The following is a 25,748-nucleotide window of genomic DNA, read 5'->3' as shown; positions in this document are numbered from 1 at the left end:
CATGGGTTGCCCTTATTCCTCTCCTTCTGTTGATAAGGCAACATTGAGCATGGCACACATTCACATCATCACTTGTCATCATTGCACTAGTAAAATTTGAACTGCACCTTAAAGTGCCTATTTTACTATCCCAATGGAAATGGTTGCTACCACATTGAAATGTGTGCACCTTGGAGAAAAGAGTGCAAATGAGTCCAATATTGCAGCATGTGACTAAACCAACTCCTCTTAAGTGATGTTCACTGTTTTGAGAAACCTAACAGTCAAGTAGGTACAGTACTACTTTAACCAGCTAGATGGTAGTAGTTACAAGGCTGAGAAAACTCTGTAATAGTAGTTAACATAATATGTTGTTGTTTGTGGAATTCAGTCGCGTGTCAAGTGAAGGATTATCGACAGATAATTTCCCTGTAACTCAGAAGTTGGAGGATGTCAGAAGAAAATACATCTAACGTAAGTCACTTTAACGCCTCGTTAAATAAGGGAGTACTGGGAGCAAATTAAGAAATAACCCACCAAATCAACTTTAAACCGTCTGCCACCCTGATGTTCATCTTTTTCTTTATCATTTTTATAGTGTTTGAAAATAACCACAGAGAACATTATCATTCAAATATTCTGCTGAATCTAAGGGGTCCCAGAGAATCTCAGGTGATGGTGGGACCTCGTCATATTTTGCAAAACACTTGTAAGGGATTGAGAATATAAAGAATATTTTTTAAAACACATCCCATCAATGCTTGATCATTTTACATGATAGGCTGATCCAGAAGGTATAGATGAATGAGATTCATGGTGAATTGAAAGTTAAGGTTGAAAATAGGCTTGCCCCATCGGAGACAAAGGGTAGTGGTGGAAGGGTGGTATTCTCGCTGGAGAACTGTGACCAGTGGTGTTCCACATGGATTGGTATTGGGACCTCTGTTGTTTACGATAAATATGGATGAATCAATAAGTGGGTTGGCTCATAAGTTTGCAAATGACAACAGATTGGTATAGTTGTGGACAGTGTGGAAGGGTACAGTACAGTTGTCAATTACAGATCTGGGTAGTGCAATTTAATATGGACAAATGTGAGGTGTTGAACATTGGGAGGTCAAATGTAAGGGGAATGTATATAGTTAATGTCAGGGCTCTTAAAATTGATGCTTTTAATGGGTATAAGAGTGAGGAAGTTGTGTTGCAGATCTATAAAACTGGTTAGGTTGCACTTGGAGTATTCTGTGCAATTCTGGATACAACAATCCAGGATTGGGCAATGTTCAAGGACTGAGCTGAGGATCTGAATGATTACACCAGGGCTGTCACAGGCTTTATCAAAGCACTGTGGATGAGTGTGTCCCCACCAAATCATTCAGGGATTTCCCTAATCAGAAGCCCTGGATGAACAATGAGATCTGTGAGATCTGGAACCTGATGAGGCACAAATCACAAACATTTAATTTGGAGATCCAGATCACTACACAAGGAGCAGGTATGACCTAAATGACTATCTACCAGTGGCACTCACATCAACTGAGATGAAATGTTTTGAAAGGCTGTTGTTGAAGCATATCAGCTCCTGACTGGGCAGTGACATGGATCTGTTCTGTTCCAAATCAGCTATCGTAGCAACAGATCTCTGGTGGATGCCATCTCATTGGCTCTACACAAAGCCCTGAAAAACTTGGATAGCAAAGATACATACATCAGGATGCTCTTCCTTGACTACAGTTTGGCAGTTAACATCATCATCCCCTACTGTGAAATTGGATCCTTGCTTTCCTCACCTCCAGACCACAATCAGCAAGGATTGGTAACAACATCTCCTCCACAATCTCCATCAGTACCGGAGCACCACCAGCCTATGTTCTTAGCTCCCTGCTCTACTTATTTTACAACTATGAATGTGTGGCTCGGTATGACAGCAACTCCACTGTAGCAGGGTGTATAAAAAGCAGAGGGTGGGGGGGGGGGTGGTGATGAGTCAGCATACAGGAGGGAAATTGAAAACTTGGCTGCATAGTGCACCTACAGCAACCTTGCACTCAATGTCACCAAAACTAAGGAAATGATAGTTGACTTCAGGAAGCGAAAATCAGAGATGTATGATCCAGTGATCATTGGGGGATCAGAGCTGGAGAGGGTGAGCAAATTTAAGTTCTTGGGAGTCACTATCTTGGAGGATCTTTCCTGGACCCAACACACAAATTGCATCATGAAGGAAGTACATTCATGTTTCTACTTCCTCAGGAGTTTGTGGAAGTTTGGCATGACATTAGAGACCTTGGTAAATTTCTAAAGATGTGTGGTGGAAAGTTTGCTGACCAGCTGCATCATGGTCTGGTATGGGGACACCAATACCCCTGAGTATAAAGCCCTCCAAAAGGTAATGGATGCACCCCAGGATATTACAAGCAACACCCTCCTGACTATTGAGAACATCTACAGGGAATGCTGTTGTCAGAGAGCAGCAGCAATCACCAAGGATCCAAACCACCCCGCACACGCTCTGTTCTCACTGCTGCCATCAGGAAAGCGGTCTTGATGCCACAAGACTCACACCACCAGGTTCAGGAACAGCTGCTCCCCCTCCACCATAAGTCTCCTCAACAGCAAACTTAATCAGGGACTCTTACTTTTGCACTTTATCGATTTGTTTTTTTCTCTGTCAGTCAGTTTGTTTGCATTTCTTTGTTTACATGTGTTCGTTAAGTCAGGTTTTTTTTGCTCAACCAATAAGTTGTAATTCTACCTCTCCCACAGGAAAAGGAATCTTAAACTTGTATGTGATGTCATGTATGTACTCTGACAATAAATCTGAATCTAAATCTGAGGAAGGATGTGGAGGTGTAGGAAAAGGTACAGAGGAGAATAGCCAGGATGTTGTCTGGATTGAGCTATGGAAAGTGGCTAGACAAACTTGGGTTCCTTTCTCTGGAGTGTTGGAGACTGCAGGGAGATCTGATAGAAGTTAATAAAAATAATGAGAAACTTAGATAGGGTAAACAGTCAGAATCTTTCTCCCAGGGTAAAGAAGTCACTTGTGAGAGGATGTGTTGAAAGTGAGGTGCAGGTGGGGTAGTGTTTAAAGGAAATGTGCAGGGGAATTTGTTTTACACATAGAAAGTAGTGGGCTGCCAGGGGAAGTGGTAGAAGCAGATACACCTGTAGCCCTTAAGAGGCTTCTAGATAGGCACATGGATATGCATGGAATAGAAGGATTTGGATTACATGCAAACAGCAGATTTTAATTTGGGTATCATGTTCGGCGCTGACGTTGTGGCCGAAGAGCACGTTCCAGTGCTGCACTATGCTATGATTGTCCCAGAAGTGACAGGTCCTGGCCTATTTTTCAACATTGAAATCATAAATGCCACCTGTGATAAGGAAATAGCAACATCAAGCTAATGTGAAAATTATTCTGCATAGTAACAACTTCTGTGTGTTCTTATTAAAAAGAACTTGCCAGGAAGAAATATCAAATATCATGAAAGTGAACATCTGTTTATGTAAAAACTAAGTAATTACAATATTGGAAGAACTGCTTGAAAAGGGGCATTGATTTACATTTTATGCGGCTTAATCATACAGTACATCTGGAGATCCCAAGGCATTACCTCACGACAGACCAGAAGTTGGATCATGTAGCACGTCCCTTTCAGATCTGTGTTATCCAAAATAGGTTTTGCCTCAATAAAGTGCACTAGCACTCACTTCAGAGTGAAATCAAGATGGTCACTAAAGTGGGCTTGCACTGCCATACTCTATATTAATGCTCCTTCCATATAACCAGCATTAGGCATGCACGTAATGGCATCGATTTTTTTATGCCAATCGAAAGTTGGAACTGCACACAACTGGGATGGAGTAGCCCAAGGATAATTTGGAGCACTGTGCAGTAATTGCAATTTAAGTAGATTCTGTGCCAACCAAAGGAGATCTAAGTTGATAGCTTGAAAAATGACCGCAGATTGCACAGGGCGTAAATGTTCATTGCAGCACAACTTTCAGAATTTATTCGTTGAGCAACTCATTCCTTAACTGCCAATAGCTCTCCATTACATTGGAGAATATGCAAGCAGGTGCCTCAGAAAGAGCTGGGGATGTTGGGGCACAAGACTAAGACAGACCCATCTCTGAAGAGCCTACTCCCAGTACTCGAGATGGCAGAGGTCGACAGCATCCGCTGCTGAAGATCCAGCTGCGCTGGGTGGGTCACGTCTCCAGAATGGAGGACCATCGCCTTCCCAAGATCGTGTTATATGGCGAGCTCTCCACTGGCCACTGTGACAGAGGTGCACCAAAGAAAAGGTACAAGGACTGCCTAAAGAAATCTCTTGGTGCCTGCCACATTGACCACCGCCAGTGGGCTGATATCGCCTCAAACCGTGCATCTTGGCGCCTCACAGTTTGGCGGGCAGCAACCTCCTTTGAAGAAGACCGCAGAGCCCACCTCACTGACAAAAGGCAAAGGAGGAAAAACCCAACACCCAACCCCAACCAACCAATTTTCCTCTGCAGCCGCTGCAACCGTGTCTGCCTGTCCCGCATCGGACTTGTCAGCCACAAACGAGCCTGCAGCTGACGTGGACTTTTTACCCCCTCCATAAATCTTCGTCCGCGAAGCCAAGCCAAAGAAAGAAGACTCCCAGCAAGTCTTTGGACACACCATATTGTATCTGGAGCTGGCTGACAGAATGTAGAAGAGTACATCATGGGAACAGGCTCTTTACCCATGGTGTTTCTGCTGGTCATGATGCAAATTTAAACGAGTCCCTCCTGGCTGCAAGTGGTCTTTATCCATCCATCTCTGCCTGAACATGTGCCTGTATAAATATCTCCTAATGTTGTTATATCTGCTTTAGCTACCTCCCCTGGCAGCACATTCCAGCTGCTACTCTGTACTTTATATAAAGCAAAAAAAACTTGTCTCATGAATCACCTTTGAACTTTTACCCTCTCACCTTAAGGCTATGACTTCTAGTGTTTGACATTTCCATAGGGCGGAGGGGGGAGGGAAAAATTTTGATTTTCTACCCTATATACACTTCCATCATGTTATTCCTTCTTTAATGTTCCAGAGAAAACAATCCTCTCCTCATAGCTAATACACTTCAATCCAGGTAAATGGCTGCTGAATCTCTTCTGCACCTTTTCATTTGTAGAGTGTGGCAACCATGTCTGCGCACCATATTCCAAACGTGGTCCAACCACAGTTTTATGCTGCGGCGACGTGACTTCCCAAATTTTATACTCAGTGTCCCAATCGATGAAGGCAGGGTTGCGATGAGATACCTGATGTTCTTCAGAATAACCTTCAGCCATACTTTAATAACCAGCCTCTTCCTGTGGAGGTCAAGGCAGTGATGACTCTGACCATTGGACCATCTTAGTTTGCTGCACCACATCTACATCCTATTTATTAATGTTTCTCTTACATTGGAGAGGTCACTGCGAAACTCCCTATCACCGGTATTTCAACTTTTTTGATTTCACTGCATTTTCTAGCTTGCAATGACTGCAGGCTGCGGGTGGCTCCACTTGTGTCCCTTAAAGATCTGATTAATAACCTAGATCTTGCCTTTAACAGAAAGGTTTCCTTTCCTTAAATATGAATAAAGGCTGCTGCTTTAGCGATCCAGCAGGCTAATAGGCTCTCTAGCCCACGAGTCTACACCACCCAAATACACCCACATGACCAATTAACCTACTAATCCCATACGTCTTTTGAATGTGGAAGAAAACCAGAGCGCCCAGAGGAATCTCACCCAGATTCGAGGAGAATGTACAAACCCCTTGCAGACAGTGCCGGATTGAAATCCGGGTTGCTGGGGCTGTTGTCCTAACTGCTAGGCTGTCAGTGTCACCCTTCATTTGGGAAACTTAACGTGTTTAAAAAAAAGATTGTTTAAAAATTCACTGGAACGTTTTCATAAAATATCCTGCAACTTGCTGAATTCCTCCCACTTCCTCCTCTGCGTGTCTGCCTATACTGAGTGAATTCTTGATCCAATTATTTAAACGGTTTTCCACCTCTCTCTTTCACGATGAGTACCTGTATCATTTTGCTCAAAAACATTTGAGAACATCCTCTAAGGAAAGCGTATGTGTTGTATAGAGGTCAAAACTGTGTAGTTGTCAGAAACTGTAAATCAATGTCTATGATGCCTTAGCAAATTACAGCAAATGCAGCTTTGGTCATCACAACATATTTATTAGATTGGCTGTAGTAGGTTAGGAGATGGGTGGAGAAGCTAACAGTTCAAAGCACACATCATTCCTACACAAGCAGCCACTTTTAGTTAACGTTCCTTCACCTCTTTCTGTTGCTTTCAATTATACAAATGAAATGGGGCTCTTGGAGAGTGGGCAACGTAGAAGTGACTTTCCATTTCACTGTACAACCTTGTTATTATTCCTGTCTCGAAGGTGTCCCCACCTCCCTGCTAAGTCAGATTTCGCCATTGTAAGGGCAGATCAAGCAGGAGAGGGAATCCCAAGGTAAGAATCATCTTCATATTGGAGAACAGGATGCAATCTATGGTATCAATCAGATCACTTCACAGTCAAATGTTCTCCACAAGTGAGGCAATCAATAGAAAAGCATTACTATCTGGCAGCAAACACGGATGACATTGAGAACTTTTTTCAGCAAGGCAATGAAGGGTCAGCAACAATACCAGATGGTGCTATGTCAAAATGACATGTATCTTCACATTGAAAGATACTAAAAGAGGACATGTTTTCTGCGATGCATTAAATCAAAGAATGTATGAAGAGAAAATCATGCCATTCATTTACCAAATTAGTGTCTTTCCCATTCAACAATTTTATAGGTCTGTCTTGATATCCAAACACATTCTTGCATATTTCCCTCTATGCGGGGGCCTGACAGCTGGGAGCCTGTTCCTTTCTCTATGAGCCTCCAGAGATGTCCTTGATGATGTAAATAGGCTAGCTTCACAGCACTGCCAACAGCAAGTTGAAGGAGTAGTCTTGTGTGGCTGGCTGATGGCCATGGCTCAGCATATTGCAGCACGCAAGGCCATGATGAGAGGCTACTTCATGAGGGAGGCATCAAAGTCTTGAATCTGCACACCAGACAACTTCTCAAGGGTCAGAGTAGACAATGCTACAATGACCTTTTTGTACTTGGACTGCACTAGCATGGTCTGGCCTCCAGATCCAGGATTGACCTGCCAATGTTCAAGAGAGAAGGGAAACAGACAACAGGAAACTGAGGTCAAAAGGACCAACATCTGTTATGATGCTGGAATCTATTACTGAGAAGGTAAACGCAAAGCATTCAGAAAATGGTAAGACAATCAATTAGAGTTAACTTGGTTTCCAAGTGTTGTTTGGTAAAGATCCTTAAGGATATAACAAATCAGGTGGATAGAGAGGAGCAATAAAATGTCAGAAGATATGAAGTTCTTCATTTTGAAAGGAAGAATGCAAACACTTTTTAAATGTTGATTACAATAAGTTGCAGTACAAGTGGATCCAGGTCCCTGGCAAATGTAACATAAAGTTAACATGCAGTTACATTTTCTTTTCACCTACATACCACCTTAAGCAATCCCCATATCCATTGTATGTAAAAATATATCCAATCTTGTCTTAAATATATTTACTGAGGTTGCTTCCACTGCTTCAATTCCACGGCTACACCACCCTCTGAGATCCTCCTCATCTCCGTTGTAAATCTACTACCCTGATCTCCAGACTATGTCCCCTGGTTCTAGTCTCCCCCACAAATGGAAACAACTTATTGCTTCTATCTTATTTATACCTTTCATAATTTTATATGTTTCTATAAGGTCCCCTCTCATTCTTCTAAATTCCAGGGAGTACAGTCCCAGACAACTCAATCTCTTCTCACAGGCTAAACCCCTTCATCTCTGGAATCAACCTGGTGAACCTCCTCTTCACTGCCTCCAAATCCAGTACATTCTTCCTCAATAAGGAGACCAGAACTGCACATAGTACTCCATTTTCCACCTCATTAGTATCTTGTAAAATTGTAGCATTAGTCATTAGTCTTCAACTGAATCCCCCAGAACAACTTAGATGCGTAGATCAGCTATCTCTGGCTATACCCCAAAACAGCACCAGAAACCTGAACGTACCTGAAAAGTTTCCCCTCCTGTGCAGCTGCCTCCTTCATATTCCTTGCCATCTCAGCCTCAGTCGAACAGATGAAAGGCAATTAATAAACTTCACTACCCTACTCTCGCAGTCTCGATCTCTGTATGGGTTTGAAATGGGCAGATCAATAGGGAGGAAGAATAAGGCTGTAAGGTGTGGGGGGGGGGGGGGCGGGTGTGGAGGATGAGATTGAGGACCGATTGTGTGTTTATCTAGACAAGAGTGCATTTAGGAGTCAACAAAATATTTAGTGGCTTGCCTTGTGCGGTCATGAGATTTCTTGGAGGTTTTTTTTCCATTCTGTGGGGTTAATCAAATCTGAAGGAGACTAACCTAGCCAACTTAGTCCTGGCACTTCACCACAAATGGCCTCCCTCTTATCCTTTATCTCTTGTCTCTGTGACTGCTGTAGCAACCTCGCCCTCTCTGCTCTTTTTAGGCAGATATAGTTTATATGGGGAGTATGGCTGTGGTCTTCTGTTATTGTTAAATTCAGCGTGGTCCCATCAGGAAATGCGACAGTCCTCATTAAATGTTCTTTCTGAATGTAAAACATCTTGATGCTGGTGCATGTTTGAGTAATTTTGAAAAGTGGAATCCAATTCTGTGTTAATATAATGTTTTAGAACATAAAAAATAGTAGCAAACCAGTTTGATACACATCTTACACGACAATCGGGCCTTGTGTATATGGCTGAATCCGAACTAGGTATGCCCTGTGTATTTCTGACATTACCTAATTGGACCCAGATAGGCTTCCAGATACATTTCACACTGGGATTAAAAAAAAGAAGGTCAATTTTTAAATCGGTGGCATAAAAAAGAATGTGTCTTGTGCATAAGATGATGCTGTTCCATCCTACCTCAGGAAATGGCCATCAGAATTTCAAACCACCATACACCTTTCACTGCCTACTATATGCAAATGAGTGAGAAAAGGAACAGGCAATTTATAGATACAGATGCTATTTATTGTCATGTAATAAAACAGTCGTGATATTAAACAAAATTGTCTTTATTCTGTCATAAGACAGACAAAAATCTTCCATTAGCACGGCCTGGCACCCCTTACAGACAGAGAAAGAGAAGCAGAGAGAGTCCGCTCAGAGTCACCAAGTGTCCATGAATTAATCTCCAGCACGCCCACAGTTTCTTCAGCCGCTGAAGACTCCAGTTCAAACCATCGGTAACTCGAGTCCAGATCCAAAACTCTGACTCGATGAGGAAGGCTTCAGCGCCCAGGGCCCTTCGGGAGCCCTCCTTGCCATCACCATCCTCTTGAATTCCATTCTCAATGCCCGTTTCGCACGAGTCAGTCTCCAGCAGCCTGCAGCTTGGGTCGAGTCCTTTGATCACATCGCCAGCAACTCGCAACCTTTGTGGGTGCCTTGCCCACAAGTCGCCAACTGCTTGCAGCCTGTGTGCATTCTTCAACTGCAGAGCTGCTTTCTGGTCCGCCATTCTTAGGGTATTCTCCTCTGCTTCTTCCCAGCAGGGGAGTTCTCCCTGTTACTGATGCCCTGTCCCAGTCCACTGCTTCTACGGAATCCCACATCCCCCCCCCCCCACCCCCCTCCACCCTGCACTGTTGCCTCTTCAAAATACAAACATCGCCATCTTGGTCCCAGACCCTGCAGTCATAGGATTTTAAAATAAAACACCATTGGCTTCTTTAAATGGATGTTTAAAGCCTATATGGAGCTGCTGGCAGTTGGACCTTGCAGGGGAGTGCTGTGTCTCTGCTCCCCGCTCTCTACGTGTCCATACCACCGGAACAACAGCACATGCTGTTCCATCCTACCTCAGCTGCAGCACATCACCATTCCTTTTGATGCAATAGTCCTAATTAACATGATATTGGAAAATGCTCAGATAGACCTGCAAACAGCTACTGGATAAAAGAAGCTTTTATAGAGAGCATTATTACATGTTTGTGGAGATTTTCTCTAATCCTGGCTTTTGATGGGTTTTGGCCCAACAGAATCACTGAAGGGCTGAAGCTCCAATTGGTTCTCGAGAGATTTTAGTATTGGACAATTGAAGTTCCTTCAGTGGTTGTTATCTTCTTTTTTTGCAAAAGGGCAAGCAAGTAAAAGATCCTAGATTGGGAAATGTCAGATTAGTTAAGACACTCATTTCAACTGCACTGATACCACTCTTGTTTCAGAGAGGTCAAAGATCCTATTTGTGTTTTTCCATGAGACATTGTATTAGATGCCATGTTTCCCTTTCCACATAAACTTTTGAAGAGTTATGCCTTCCTGTGGCTACAGCCTTGTAGTCCACCTCAGCAAGCAACACAAGCCTTGTTGATAGCTGTTAAAGTGATTACAGCACTGAAATTTTACACCACTGGGTAATTCCAGACAGCCTTGTGGTAACCGCAGTCACATAAATCAATCAGCAGTACACCACCAAATCAGGGTGATGGATGTTCTATTCAGGTGGGCCTCACACTTTGTCCTTCTCTATGGACCCTGGCAAACAAAAAGCAAGCTTTCCTCAAGTAGCAGGATCCGCCACCAGAGACAGGATGCAAGTACTAGAACTTGTGTTGCATCGAATGCCTGACTGAAAACTATCAAATCTTATCAAGGGAAAGCAAGATCATTGTATTAATGTGCAGCTGGTGAGTGATACCATCCATATTTTGCATGTGAATACTGGAGGCATGATGCATTGTAATTTGCCTGCCTTTATGAACCAAAACAGTTTTCAGTGGGTTGATTGAAATGTACGTCTAACCAATTCAATTCTCGTCAATGTTACATATTCTGACAACATTAGTGTAGGAATTTCTGGGAGAAAGCAGAATCTTTTTTTTTTAAAGAGAAACAAAATTCACCGAGAAACTCATTCCAGGTAGAAGATTCCTTGTACAGCTAGCCAAAGAGTTCAAAAGTACTGGTTATCTCTTCCATAACTATCTGACTTTAAGTTGATGATAGGTAGGTTATGGGACAAGACTTTCCAAATGGTTCGTGTAGACCTTGGTAGGAACACTAGTGAGAAATTTTGAGGAATTAATTGTTACCTCAGTACATGGACTCAAAAAGAATATCTTTACAGTTTAGTCCCCCTCTTTACCTGGTTCCATTTGCCTAGGACCCACAGTTTTTTCCCCTACTGGATCTCTTAACCCCTCTCACATCTGGTTTCATTTGCCCATTAGCCTTCTCTTATTTGGGTTGATATCACATTTCTTACCTACCATAAGGACACTTCCTTCCAGCCTCACATTCACCATCCTTTCTCCCCTACCCCCATCTGCCCTGTATTTTTCTTCCTTTGTCTCTTTGCACTTATCAACGTCTATCTTCCGATTCCACCCTTCCATCTCTCCATCATCCCTCACTCCACCTCTCACCTACAAGTTCCTGCCTCACAGCTCCCCTTCCTTTTAATCAAATGTGCTTCTTGTCAACCATTCCCTTCCCTCCACAGATGCTGCCGGACCCGCAGAGTTTCTCCAGTGGCTTGTTTTTTTGTTTGCTCCATATCCTAACATCTGTAGTCTCTTGTGTTTCTAGTCTATGCTTGTATTTTTCTGTAATTGAGCTTTTCTCATCCAAGCCTATCAGCATTACTGTCTATTCGCTTGTGAATCATACACTTTTCAGTCCTTTCCCTAAATGTCCAAAAATCCAGACGCCAGAAATCTGGACCACCTGACAATCCAGACTTCTTGAAAACCTTTGGTGAAATCCGGACCTCCCGAGAGTGCAGACTTTTTGACAACTTTCAGCATTTGTGTGCGTGACTGCCTGCATGCTGGCATTGCATAAGAATCCTGAAAATCTGGACTGACCCAATCCCGGCAGTCCAGATTTTAGGACTTTTACTGCAACCCTCATAGCAAGCTTCACATATTTCATCTTTTGGACAAAGGTATTGGTTTCAGGAGAAATGACCAGAAATAATCCATGTTTCCAAGCCAAGAACATTTGAAATGCCCAATTTTATGTTGAGCGAGTTGATTGCAATAAATATTTAGCTCTTTCAGAATTATTAGTCAAATTCCATAAGGAACAATTCAATGTCTGCTTCATTTATTGCAGTAAGTTCCATTGAAAGTTATTTCTGCTGTGGTTCTGCTGCATTATGCCAGCCTCAGATAGCTGGTATTGAACTAATATCTCCTCCTAAATATTTGATTTCTCAGTATCAGGTGGAATAACTGTGCCAGAGCTTCCTCAAACTCAACTGACCCTTGTCTCAATGATGGCAACTGTTACTCTCTATGTGGGAGGTTTTAAAACTGAATAAAACATCTGAAATTTAGAAAATTAATAGACTAGAAGACAGAAATGTCTAACTTTATTTGAGCCTATTGCTGACATTTCATTTTGCAATGAAATATATTTGTATTAAATGACACATGCTTTCTTTTTATCCATCTCAAAACTATAGGACATTATATTCTTACCGCATCACAGATTATGAGACATATTGTCTGACTTCCAAATCCCCTGGTTTCAGAGATTCAAACAGATGTTCTTTCAAGTGAGTAATTAATGAAATCTGTACTAAGATAAGCACAGCATTAGAATTGGATTACAAATGGTCCTCCTATCCCAGCTGAAATCTTTGAATTGGAGATCTTCTATTGCACCAAAATCATGAGTTGCTGCACTGCAGACGCTTCTGTTTATTTCATCCTGGTTCCCTCTGAAATTTTCCATTGAGAGTGTCAATCCCAACATTTTGAACTGGCCCAGTGAAGCATGAGATGTTTCAAAACAGGTGTCTAGTTGAACTCCCAGAGGCATTAAGTAAGGTTGCAATGTTATCAAAGCAATTGAGTATTTGAAATTCAAAACTTTCACAAAGTACTAACTTAAATACTGAAAATACTCATGTAAAAGTTGAGCTTTTTTAGACTATTTTGTAACATTAAATTTATGGGGTTGACTCTTTCATGGCTATTACTTTTGATCACAGTAAGTACTTGCATCAGCCGAGGTGTCGCATGTTCCAGTAGGCGGGTGGCTGGCCGGGATGAGGTGATAAGTCTGTGTTCGAGGCATCAGGTGATCCGATGGGTGGAAATTCTGAGTTCAAGGGATCAGGAGCACTGATGGGTGGGTGGGCAGCCGGGACTGGTAGTAAGTTCGCAATCAAGGCGTTGGGAGCTCAGATGGGTGGGTGGCTGGGGCCTAGACATGTGTTTGTGACCAAAGCATCAGGAACTCCGGCCTTTGGGCGTCCAGGGTTGAAGTACCAGATTTTTGGGCCAAAAATAGGGGGATGACTTTTACTCAGTTTTGACTTTTATACAACTATATACGGTATATAAATACAAATATAACTACTTCCTTTTCTCACACGTCAATGTCTCCCATTTTCCATGAGGAATCCACCAGAACACCATGGAGATGCAGTGAACTGGGATTTACTGGGAGGGCGCATCTGCACACATATAACCCTGGTTTCCCGCCTAAACCCTGAACCCTTCCGAAGACTACTGTGAGACCCTACCCTTAGTTATAAGCTAATAAAAGCATTTGTTCTCCAATTATGAGAGCTTTTATTCACGCTATAATTTTATTAGCTTATTCCTTAACGATGGAAGTGCTACTCAAGCCAGGAATGGTGCTGATAGACCCTCTGTCCCCCAATGTGGCTGAGGAGTTCACATACTGGCTAGACTGCTTCCAGGCCAACCTGAATGTGACCAGAGATGTCTTCCACACTGATAAACTTAGGAGGTCCGCACTCATTTGGAGGGTAGGAACATGTCAGGGAAATGACCAGGTCTTGCAAGGTCTGCATGGAGTGCAAGCCATACTTCTACTGCCCCGCAAAAGCACACCTGATCAAGCCATCCAAGCCCTACGAATGGCTCTGTGTCAATTTTAAAGGACCTCTCCCCTCTACAGATGGTAACACCTTCTTCCTCTCTAACACTGATGAGTACTCCTGTTTCCCTTTCACCAGTCAATGTCCAGACACATCCACTTTGTCAGTCATGAAGGCCCTAGACTCCATTTTGCCCTGTTCAGGTATCCCAACTATATTCATAGTGACCAGGGCTCATCCTTTATGAGTGATGAGCTACGTCAGTACCTGCTGGTGAGGGGCATTGTGTCCAGCAAGACTACTAGTTATAACCCCTGGGGGAAGGGCAGGTTGAAAAGGAGAATGCCGCAGTCTGGAAGGCTGTCAAACTTGCCCTGATGTCAAAAGGCCTTCCAGACTCACGCTGGCAGCATGTCCTTCCTATGGTGCTCCATTCCATCCGGTCGCTACTATGTACTGGGACCAACACTTCTCCTCACGAGCTCCTATTCAATTTTGAAAGAATGTTGGCATTGGGAACTACACTCCCAGTCTGGCTCACCACTCCTGGTCCAGTCCTTCTCAGGAATCATGCGAGAAGAAGCAAGACCAACCCCCGGTGGAAAGGGTTGCTCCATGCCAATCACATGTACACCTGTGTGGAGTACCCATCTTTATCAGGGACCTGGCATCCACCAGAACAGAGGGTCTGTTGCCTCAGGTGCCCTGTGAGCCACAGAGTTAATTCTCGCCACCCCCAGTCAGGGCCTCGGGGGATCTGATTCAGGAGGAAAGTGCATCCCCCTCCACCTTTGAGCCGGAGACCTAGCCCGCCTCTCCTCCCTCATAAGGGAACCAGGAGACCCAAGGAGTCCAAGGCTCCCCGGTGTTAAGACGCTCCACCAGGATCTCCAGACCCACGGACAGCTTAAATTATTTTTTAAGACAAAGGAACCAAAGCAAGCCACTAGGCCCATCGAGTCTGTTCTGTAAATCTACACTAAGCTACTCTACACTAGTTCCAATTTCCAGCCTTTTCCACATATTCTTTGATACCCTTACTAATGAGATACTTGTCTATTTCTTGTTTAAATACCTCCAGTGATCTGGCTTCCACTGCTGTATGCGACAGTGTGTTCCACAGATCCACGACCCTCTGGCTAAAGAAGTTTTTTGCTAATCTCTGTTTTATATGGATAACTTCTAATTTTCAGACTATGACCCCTTGTCCTTGATTCACCCACCAAGGGAAAGATCTTGCCTGCATCCGCCCTATCTAAACCTTTCAAAATATGAAATGCCTCTATGAGATCTCCTATATTTTATAAACATTTTTTTTTCTGAACCCATGTTCTCTGTCTTTCTTCACAGACCCTAAATTCTATAGGAAGGGGTGAATGCAGTGAACTGGGATACACTGGTAGGGTGTGGTGCTGATGGCTGGCCCCCATCCACTCACATATAACCCTGGTTTCCTGCCTAAACCCAGAATCCTTTTGAAGACTACTGTGAAACCCTACCCTTAGTTATGAGAGCCATTATTCACGCTACAGGGGAACTACAGCTGGCGGAGAGGGGAGTCACAGCAAAAGTGCTGGAATCTGGAGCAAAACATTGCTGAAAGAATTCAGTGGGTCCAGCAACATCTATGGAGGCAAAGAGATGGATGATGTCTCAAGTTGAGATTCTGCACCCGGACCGAGTTTGCAGAAGAAGCATACAGAAATGAGAGGAAAGGGTGAGACAGAAGATGATTAGAACCATATGAGGGGTGGGACATGATGGAAAGATGTAGGGAGGGCTAACCAAAGAAGCCAAGGCATCAAACATCCCTTTGCCTCCATAGATGCTTCTTTATCCATTGAGTTCATTCAGCAACTTATTGAAGACCCATCTGACATTGCCTGGATGAAAGATACTACCATTCACTTAAGCCCAATGCTGGTGCTTGAAACTAAGAATTTTACAGGTAAACCTTGGTGTTAATTCTACACTGGGCCAGAAAAATAGCATTTTATTTCCTTTCACCCTGAAAATCTGAACCCACTCAGTTTGCTCGGATACAGGATTATTTTTCCCACTAAGACTTCATGCAGCCTTTTCTGAAGAACATTAGTTCACAACACAAAGTTGCTTCATTTAAATCCATGCCAGGAAATTATTAATTATCATTATATAAAAAACAAAATCATTCCTGTTTACATGATTTAAGATAATTTAGTTCAAGATAACCAACAAAAAAACCAGAGGGGAGTGATTTTTTTTACAAATTGTTATACTCTGCATCACAAGACCTGAAAGGATGTTGGGGCAGTTTCAGGAATGACTTTCAAAGGAAAATTGAATGTATACTTGAGAATCATGAGTTTGCATAATGATGTGGGAACATAAACATAGAATATATATATCTATAAAAATAGATGAAACCCTCTCGCCTCTCCCCTTACTTTTTTGTTCAGATGCCTACTGACATTTTTCCATACACGGATGAAGGGTTCAAGCCCGAAACATCTGTTATGTATTTTTATCTTTATAAATAAAGGGCACAATTTGGCCTGTTGATTTTCTCCAACATTGTGTTGTTATATATATGGAATCTGGAGCTGGTCTTCAGCCTCCTCAAGCCACCTCAAATTTACTTTCCTGTTCAATCCATAAATTCATTGATTCTTTTCAGAATTCAAAATTTTATTGATGTCAGCCTTGAATTCTTAATAACTGAGAGAAAAAAAATATTTCTTGGGCCCTGGAAATGAATGGCAATGGTTGTATGACAGTGAGCCTTCAACACTGAAAAAGAGTTCAGCCTGTTTCAAGGCAAGGCCAGAAAGACCTGATGGAAAGTTTCATTAGGAGTCAATAAACTTGCATTGGAAGACTTGGTAAAAGACCAACCAGTTCACAGGAAAGAATCTAGAGGCAAGCGAGTGCGAGGTTAAAGCAGACTATGCTGCCAACCACCATATCCACCCCCCCCCCCCCACTCCTACACACCTTCAGTGATGGCTGGTAAGGATTCACAAACAGGACAATTCTGGAAGATTCATGGAGCTAATTCTCACCTGTCTGTAATGATGGCTGAGAGTTTACTTCCAACTACAACAATTATAACAAAATCTCTCATAACTGAAGCTCAGACTTGTTGTCATCTACAGTCAGAAAAGGTCCAACTCCACATAGTGGGATGGGGGGGGGGGGGAATGAGGTTCTGAGCAGCCACATTGGCAATTTTGTGAAGAATATCAAATGCTGGAGAGAAACTCAGCAGGTGGAACAGTGCCTTTATGTAGTAAAGGTAAAGATACATCACCAATGTTTCGGGCTTGAGCTCTTCAGCAATTTGTTTTGAGATTGGAACCTCCATGCCATATTTAATGACTGTAGTGTTCTATAGTTAGCTGCTTTCCCAATGTAACTATGTCCTCTATATTAACTTCACAATTGTAGTAGTAGAAATTTTATGATAAACTGACAGATTTATCCACCACTTTTCTGCATGAAGCACGAGGATTAGTTAGGAAGGAAGTCTTGATGGTGCATAAATCCAGTAGTAGACACGTCATTTAGAAATCCTAACACTTAATCTTCTTAATGAAGTCATTATCCCTGAGATCACCCAAGTTTTACTGTAACACAACCACTCCACTTCCCCACCCTTGCATCTTAACAACTCTCCTTTGCATTTCTAATGAAGAGTATTAGATCAGAAAAGTTAAGCCTGTTTCTCTTCAAATAGATGCACCTGACCTGCTGCGTATACCCAGCGGTTGCAGTTTTTTTAAATTTTAGATTTCAAACATTTGCAATTTTGAGTTTATTTTTTTTAGTAATGTTAAGGAATGTTAATGGAGTTCAATAAAGTGGTGGTTGAACATTTCAGTAGTTTAGTTGAGGATCATGCATCTTCTTTCTTCTCTTTGGCTTGGCTTTGCGGACGAAGATTTATGGAGGGGGTAAATGTCCACGTCAGCTGCAGGCTCGTTTGTGGCTGACAAGTCCGATGCGGGACAGGCAGACACGGTTGCAGCGGTTGCAGGGGAAAATAATATATGCTATGAAAGTCAGGTTTGTGGTCCTATCTAATAACACTGGACAATTAAGATTTTGGTTCCTGAACAGTGATCACAAAAATCATCTTAAATTTTCTTATCGTGTACCGTTTTTTTAGATATAACCAATTTTTGTGATTTTCTGTCATGTTTCAATGATACAAAGCCATGAAATGCAACATATTTGCAACGCAATGAAAATTCATTTTCTGCATTTGTACTTGGACTTCTTCCCTGCTGATCTTGGTGCAGTCAGTGATGAGCACGGTGACCTTGCAACCATAGAAAAGCGGTATCAGGGCAACTGGAATCCATCAATGCTGGTTGACTATCATTGGACACTGACATGAGAAGCATCAGATGCTGAGTTCAAGTGAAAATCAGCGACAAAAACATTTTTAGGTCAGTTGAACTAATACAATGTGTCAGCATTATTGTGCGATGAAACATGCTAAATTCAATAAAAGTTAATTTAATGTTTCTTCCTATGTGATACAACAAATCTGAAATTATCTTTGTATTCATCTTGAAGTTGTCTATCATAATCCCTAATTTATTTTCAGGAAGCAAAATGTTTGAAAAAAAAATGGTCAGATGATATTAGCAAAATTGTGCCAGCAAATCATCAAAGATTTTACAATTGGGCCTCAGTTATAAAGGTAGATATCAGCCATCTACTGCTGATAAAAGAAGGGAAGATGAAACTGGTGGTGAGAACATGTTAGAGCTGGAATGTGTTGATGCAAAGGCTAAAGGCTGATGTGATAGAAGGTAAATACCAGGGGAATTCTATCTTTGTTCTGTCTGGGGAAGAGGGGTTGAAGCAAATGTTCAGGTAATAGAGGAAACGTCATTGAGAGCTCCATCCTCAATAGCAGCAGGGAAGCCACATTTCGGGTAGGAGGAAACTACATAGGACAGCCCTGTCACTTGCTAAATGCAGCAGAGATTAAGTAGCTTATAAGGCTAGTTTGTCAGTTTTATAGAAGCTTCACATTGACTGATTCTTTAACTGAATGAAATATAAACTGGTTTTACATTAGGAATTATGATGTACTAGAATAAAACATTTCTCTGTGCAGTTCATGGTCATCTGTGAACAGTAAAGAAGGGAAAAAGAAGAGGGACGTAGTGGAGTTTTATCTTGGTGAGGTAGCACCATTGCTTTTACAAATCTGAAAGTACACCCAGTGAGGAAACAAATGGGTGTGACCAATGGCAGAAACAAAGCAGAGCGGTTGGCTCGTGGCAAGTGCAACACCTTTGCAGCGCCAGCAATCGGGACAGGGTTTCGAATCCCGCGCTGTCTGTAAGGAGTTTGTGACTCCTCGCTGGCCATTACATGGAGTAGGATGTAGTAGACGTGAGCTCCTGCCAACTTCTAATACTTTCCACCTTTTTTTAATGAAGTGGTTAAATCTTGGCTTCACCGCTTGTTATTACTACTGTTGTACAGAACGTGCCTAAAAAAAAAAGACCCAAGGCAATGAAGGAGAGTAAAGAAATCAAGGAGGAAGTGGTTCCCCTTGCTAAAATGATGAAGGTGCAATCCCAAGAAAATATAAAGAAATTAACAGCAACTATGGATAAACACTATCGAGAGTTACAGGTTAAGTTGAACAAAGTTCGAAATGCTATTCTGGCAATTGAAGAATGCCTGGATGACACAGAGAAAGAATCAGTCACCGTGAAAAGTAGACTTGATAAGCTGGAACTCGATATGGCTGCCAGCAATAAAAAATTAACGTCGCATTTGGTTGATCTGGAGGGCTGAAGCAGATATAATAATATCTATATCTTGGGATTAAAAACCATACTGAAAAAGGACAGTTGCCTATACAATTTTTTTTATCAAGTTACTCACCAAGATATTTGTAAAAAGATTTGCTTGGACCGGAGCCTGAACTTGATAGAGCACATCAATCAAGTACAACCAAAGGCATCTTCTGAAGAATGTCTAAGGCTGGTGATTCTTCTTTTCAATTATTTTCAACAAAAAGAACGGGTCATTCGAGAGGCTCAACGAAATAAATATCTACCTTTCAAGACCATCATATTAGATTTATGGAGCAATCACTCTGAGATGATGGAGATGAGGCAAAAATTCCATCTGGTCATGGAGAAGCTTTTCAAGCAGGGTTTTAGGCTGGTGTTGATGACTGAGAGTCATCATAAAAGACGGCCAGAAGAAATTCCTAAACTCGGAGAAAGAAGCCCAGCGAGTTTTGGCCAAACACAAAGCCAACTCAGCTTTAGTGTTGGACTTGGATTGAGTTGGCTTGCTTTGTCTCCATTGAAGAAGACTGAGTATCAGCCGATTCTGTCTCTGTTGTAACGTTGGACGAGGATTGAATTTGAATTTTCTTTCTTTGCTTTTGATTGAAGAAGGTTCAGTAGGTGTTCCCTGTGGGCTTCAGTTTCCTCCCACTATTTGAAACATACCGGGGGTGTAAACTAATTGGATGTAAATTAAGTAGCATGGACATGCAGGCTGAAATAGCCTGTTACCGTGCTATGTCTAAAAAAAACCAAACAAACTTGTCCATTCAATGCTTTTAGGATCTCTGATCATGTGCTTGCCCACGGTATATAGATGTTTGGATATGCAGTCATTTGAAAAGGGGTTACACAGGTCTTTCTTCTGGAAAACCCACCTATTTAATGTTGTTATATATTTTGGTTTATATTCATATTTTGCAATGATTTTGGAAACTTGTAAATTTCATGCTCAGCAAACTTTGAGTAATAAATTGCTAACATAATTTACAAAATAAAAAGACGAACCATATTTTAAGAGTGTAAAATTTAATGTCAGTGCTTTATGACTAAATAGGTAATTAAACTTTTAATAGTCTTGAATAAAAATAATCCTTAAAATTTTTGATACCCAGTCTACACCACTCCCTAAAACCTGTATCTGACAAAAGGTTAAAAAAAAGGTGATTAGGACTGGCAAGAGAAAAACTATGGATTCCAAAAAAATTCAAATGATCAGAGAAAACTATTTCTTGATATTCACATGTTTTGCTCAAAAAGATCAATTGGTTGTCAATTAAAAAGTAACCCATTCTAGAATAAGAATTTTCTCTATTATTAGTTTTTTAAACTTTTTTAAAAAGCTGACAGTAGTTCTTCTCTCAACAATCAAGACTTCAACATGTGCAAATATTATTCGATGGACTTGCAACAACTGGAATGGAATGGAGTTAGTGGCTACTGAAAATCACAAATTGCTCTAGGAAATCTCATCATGCCTGCAGTATCTTTGCAGAATAAAAGAAAAGCAAGTTGAAGTTCATTATCTCCCGATTGCCCAAGTACAACCTGGTGAAACAGCATTCTCCAGTCCTCAGTGCAAAACACACAGGCACACAACCAGACATAAAACGCATTCAGACAAACAATAAATAATAAATATCATTTAGTAAATTTGAGCGTCTCGGGTGGTTAGCGTAAGCAGTTCCTTTGGTCATTCAGCATTCTCACTGTCCATGGGAAGAAGCTGTTCCTCAGCCTGGAGGTGCTGGCCCTGATCCTCCTGTATCTCTTCCCCGATGGATGTGGCTGAAAGATGCTGTGCGCGGGGTGGAAGGGGTCCTCAATGGTTTAGTGCGCCTTCTCCAAACATTAATCCCAGGAGATCACGTCGATGGGGCAGAGGGGGACCCTTGTGATCCTCACAAGGATATATCAACAAGAGTACATGAAGCACTTTCAAACTTGTGCTGAACAAAATCTCTCTTTCTGCAAACTTTAAGATGAAGTTGGAACAGTACAGTCGTGGATATAGAGGGAGGATGGAACGCCGGTGTTGAGTCTGATTGTGAAGGAGATGTTGCTACTCATCTTCACCGATTGCAGTCTGTTAGACAGGAAGTCATGGATCGAGTTGGTGGGGGGGGGGGGGCGGTGGGTGGGGGGTGGCGGCATTGTGGCCTGCATCTTGAAGTTTGGAAATTATTAACTGACACTGAAGGAGTCTATGACTCCTTTTGCTATGGTTCTTTGTGTGCTGTACTTTGCTGGGAATTCAGTCTAAACTGTAATCATTTGGCTCACATTTTATATGTATTTAAGTTTGTTCTAATGGCAATGGTTATCAGGGTTGTAACCAGGTTCTAAAGTTAGGGGGAGCGAGCACATAAAAAAGGCGCCATGACACATGCCAGATGATGAGCAGGGGTTGAATGGCAGGCTGCACTGATTTATTGATGGCATTGGAGCAGGCCGGGGGGCAGAAGGGGTGGCAGTGGCATCGGAGCGGGGTTGGCAGTGCAGACTGGGGAGGGGGGGCAAGGTGCCACTTTTGAAAAATGTACTCAGGGGAATAGTCACTCCCCTTGCACCCTCCCTAGCTATGTCACTGGCTATCACGAGATCTCGAAGGGTATGGGGCGGGAAAAGGCCCTTTCACCAACAAGGTCTCGGATGCTTTTTAATCTTGCTAATGGCTCCTTTTATCCTTCCTAATTTAAATCAATTCACATTCTCTTCTCAATCCCTCCTATCAATCCTCTCCTTCTTTAGTAATACTCCCTCAGCCAACATTCTGGTGAACCTCTTCAACACCCTCTCCAAAGCCTCCACATCCTGCCTGTTATGTTGATACAAGAACTACACACAGAACTACAAATGTTCCTTTCCCAAAGTTTAATACAACTTCAATATGATGATTTAGCTTGTATTCTCAGTACAATATTGATGAAGGCAAACATGACAAACCCTGCCTTTACTGCTCTATCTGCCTGTTGTCACTTCAATGAGCAATGGATGTACCCCCAAATCCCTTTGTACATCATATCCCTCAGGCTCCTGCAATTTAGTGGATACTTTTCTGTAACATTTGATCTCCAAAGTGTAACACATCACACGGGTCTTGACTAATCTCCATTTGCTATTTCTCTCTACGTACAGTATCTCCAACTTACCCATACCCTGCTTCACCATTTGACAACTTGCTTCACTGTTCACAACTCAAAACACAAACACACAAACAGCAAAGACCAGCATGGTTAGTGCAGCAGTGAACACAATGCTGTAACAATGCCAACAATCTGAGTTAGAATCTGGCACTGCCTGCAAGGAGTTTGTACACTCTCCCTGTGTATGTGTGGGCTTTCCATTGGGCATAATACGAGAAAAGGCCCAGGCAGCGTTTGAGCGCTTTCTGGGTATGGGGGGGGGGGGGGGTGGTAAGTCCATTAGGGGACGCATGCGGTCAGGATCTGGCATGACTATCCCGTTCTCCACCAAGCAACCTAGAATAGCGAGTCGTGTGGTCAGGAAGACACACTTGTCCAAATTGTAAGTCAGGTTCAGCCGACGGGCAGTTTGAAGAAATTTGTCTAGGTTGGCGTTGTGGTCCTGCAAGTCGTGGCCACAGATGGTGATATTGTCCAGATACGGGAAGGTAGCGGTTAGCTCGTTCTGATCCACCATCCGGTCCATTTCCCGCTGGAAGACCGCGACACCATTCGTGACCCCGAATGGTACCCTGAGAAATTGATATAGCCGCCTATTCGCTTCAAAGGCCGTGAATGGTCGGTCCTCGCAGAGGATCGGGTGCTGGTGGTAGATTGTAGTCAATTGGGTGTAATTGAACAGCACAGGGTCTTGTGATGGAAGGACCTGTATGTCTAAAGTTTTAAAAAAATTTAAAATGAACAGCAGTTCCGTGCAAAACACCTCTGCTCACAGACCTCTCTGGCCAAGGCAATTTTGAATCCATATCAGTGACACAAATACAGGTGGCTGCTCATCTGCAACAAATAATTGATTTATTGGTATCCCAGTGGAAATCCGATGTCCTTTTCAACCTTCTGCGATCTTGTATCTAGAAATGAATTTCATGGTTCTTATCAGTAAATGGGCAAAGGGGAGAAAATGGGAATAGACTCTTAAGTTTCAGATAAAAGGTCTGGAATATATCATGAATCGCAATTTCAATGATCAGCTTTTAACTTTGGCATTTTGTAAGAAATAGGGGTATGTTTTGAATGATTTCCATCTGTATTGCAGTTTCTATGATCAGCCTTTATCTTTAGCATTTTTTAAGTAATACATTTTGCAGGATAGTCATAAATTACATCTATCCAAATAATACAAGAAATTTGCTTCAAATGGGATATGCACATATGGATTTTATTTGCCTTTTTTCCTTAAGTCCTTTAGGATAAGAATAAGTTCAGGATTTTTGTCTTGTTTCCATGGAGTTAATCTTCTAATTTCTGTTTTACAGAGGCCATTTTCTCTCTCTACGAGTTCACAGCCATTTCTGTTAGTCCACGTGCCCCACGTAATCTGGAAGCTACGTCTTTGATGATACTTCCTTTTGCAATGGTTTTGCAGCCATGAGGCCTGATGACTACCTTAAACTTGCAGTAATCAGCTTGATGAATCAGATAATAATCTCCTTCTTGGGTTTGAATTGAATTAAACTGACCCCTGTATACCTTGGTTTGTTTGACATTTATATTACCTTCCACCAATCAGAAAGGAACATGGGAATATGTTTGCCACCTTATATATTTACTATAACTAGAATATAATTATACACACAAGGCTGTGTAGGCTTGATTTAGTCTGCTTTTGAAACTTGACTTTTTGCCATAAACACAAAAATATCTTTCATTAAAATATACTGAATCATTCCCTTTTCAATTTGCCCAGCTAAAGTTTTGTTCTTGCCAGCTATCATCAACAGAATGTCAAAGCAATGGGGTTCTAAAGAGCTGAAAAATAACGTGAGTCATTATGTGGAATAAGATTATATTTTCATAACACACTGTTTATTTCCTGAGTTTATTATTTTTATATCTATGCCAAAATTGCACAGAGAATATTACCGAGAGCAGTGGTTTATCAAGTGCACAGTACCACAGCATTGGGGGAAAAAAATAATCTGATTATTTTTAAGGTATCTTACTTACTGACAACTTTGTGATTTGATTGCAAGATTTTAATCCAAGCATTTATTTTCTGTTTGTCAAAATACATATGAAAGGCACCGCCAATGAAATAATATCTTTGACCTAGGATTATTAAATATCTGCTGATCAAGGGGCATGTGCAGTATAGAAACTGGCCCTTTGGCCCAACCAGTCGGTACTGACCATCAACCACACACTTACACAAATCCTGCATCAATCCCGTTCTCTCAACATTCTATCATGTACCCATATTCTATCACTGACCTACGCAGGGGATATTTCCCTTCCGACTAACGTGTGTAAATACCTGGCACCATTTTTGCCAAATGATGATTGGATGCCACTCATCTTTAGTATGTTTGCTTTCCAGGGATACAAGAAGCACTCACTATGCCAAAGGTTAAAAAGAAGCCTAAAAAAGTAATCAACGATTGTCAAATCTGGGACAAAGATGGGAAAGGTATTGTAACTCACTTGTACCAATGTCATGTTAAGCCTGTTTCACTTCAAACCCAAATCAGTTCAAGCATTAAAAGTGCATATTTCAAATTATAACTTACCAGGGTTCCATTAAAACTCAATTATTTCAGTGTTTTATAGGGACAATACTAGTTATCGGTAACATTATCAGTAAAAACATCATTGAAATTAAGGGGAACAATAAGGATGAGTTAACATGCATAACATTAAAATAAATTGAAGTCAGATTTTTAAAACTTGAGAAATAACTTACATTTTAAAAACTTTATCATCTGTCGGATCCATTCCTATTAAATCCAACTTTATTCTAATCATAACAGAACAAAAAAAAGGTATATTTCACCATGTGTTTAAGGTGACAGAGGAAATTTTAATGGGAGAT

At 41.7% G+C, this 25,748-nt stretch overlaps 1 long non-coding RNA gene across 1 annotated transcript; it reads left to right on the top strand.

Annotated features, from left to right (window-relative positions):
* The first annotated feature begins 386 nt into the window (after positions 1 to 386).
* LOC138762785 (uncharacterized) lies at positions 387 to 24,354 on the top strand. Its single transcript, XR_011357145.1, has 3 exons — positions 387 to 453; positions 12,541 to 12,633; positions 24,196 to 24,354. It is a non-coding gene; the product is annotated as an uncharacterized lncRNA (long non-coding RNA).
* The last annotated feature ends 1,394 nt before the right edge of the window (positions 24,355 to 25,748 follow it).

The sequence above is a fragment of the Narcine bancroftii genome, chromosome 5 (genome assembly GCF_036971445.1).
Source record: "Narcine bancroftii isolate sNarBan1 chromosome 5, sNarBan1.hap1, whole genome shotgun sequence".
Lineage (NCBI taxonomy): Eukaryota > Metazoa > Chordata > Chondrichthyes > Torpediniformes > Narcinidae > Narcine > Narcine bancroftii.
The sequence above is the reverse complement of the archived record's forward strand: the minus strand, read 5'-3'. Positions and strand labels throughout refer to the sequence as shown.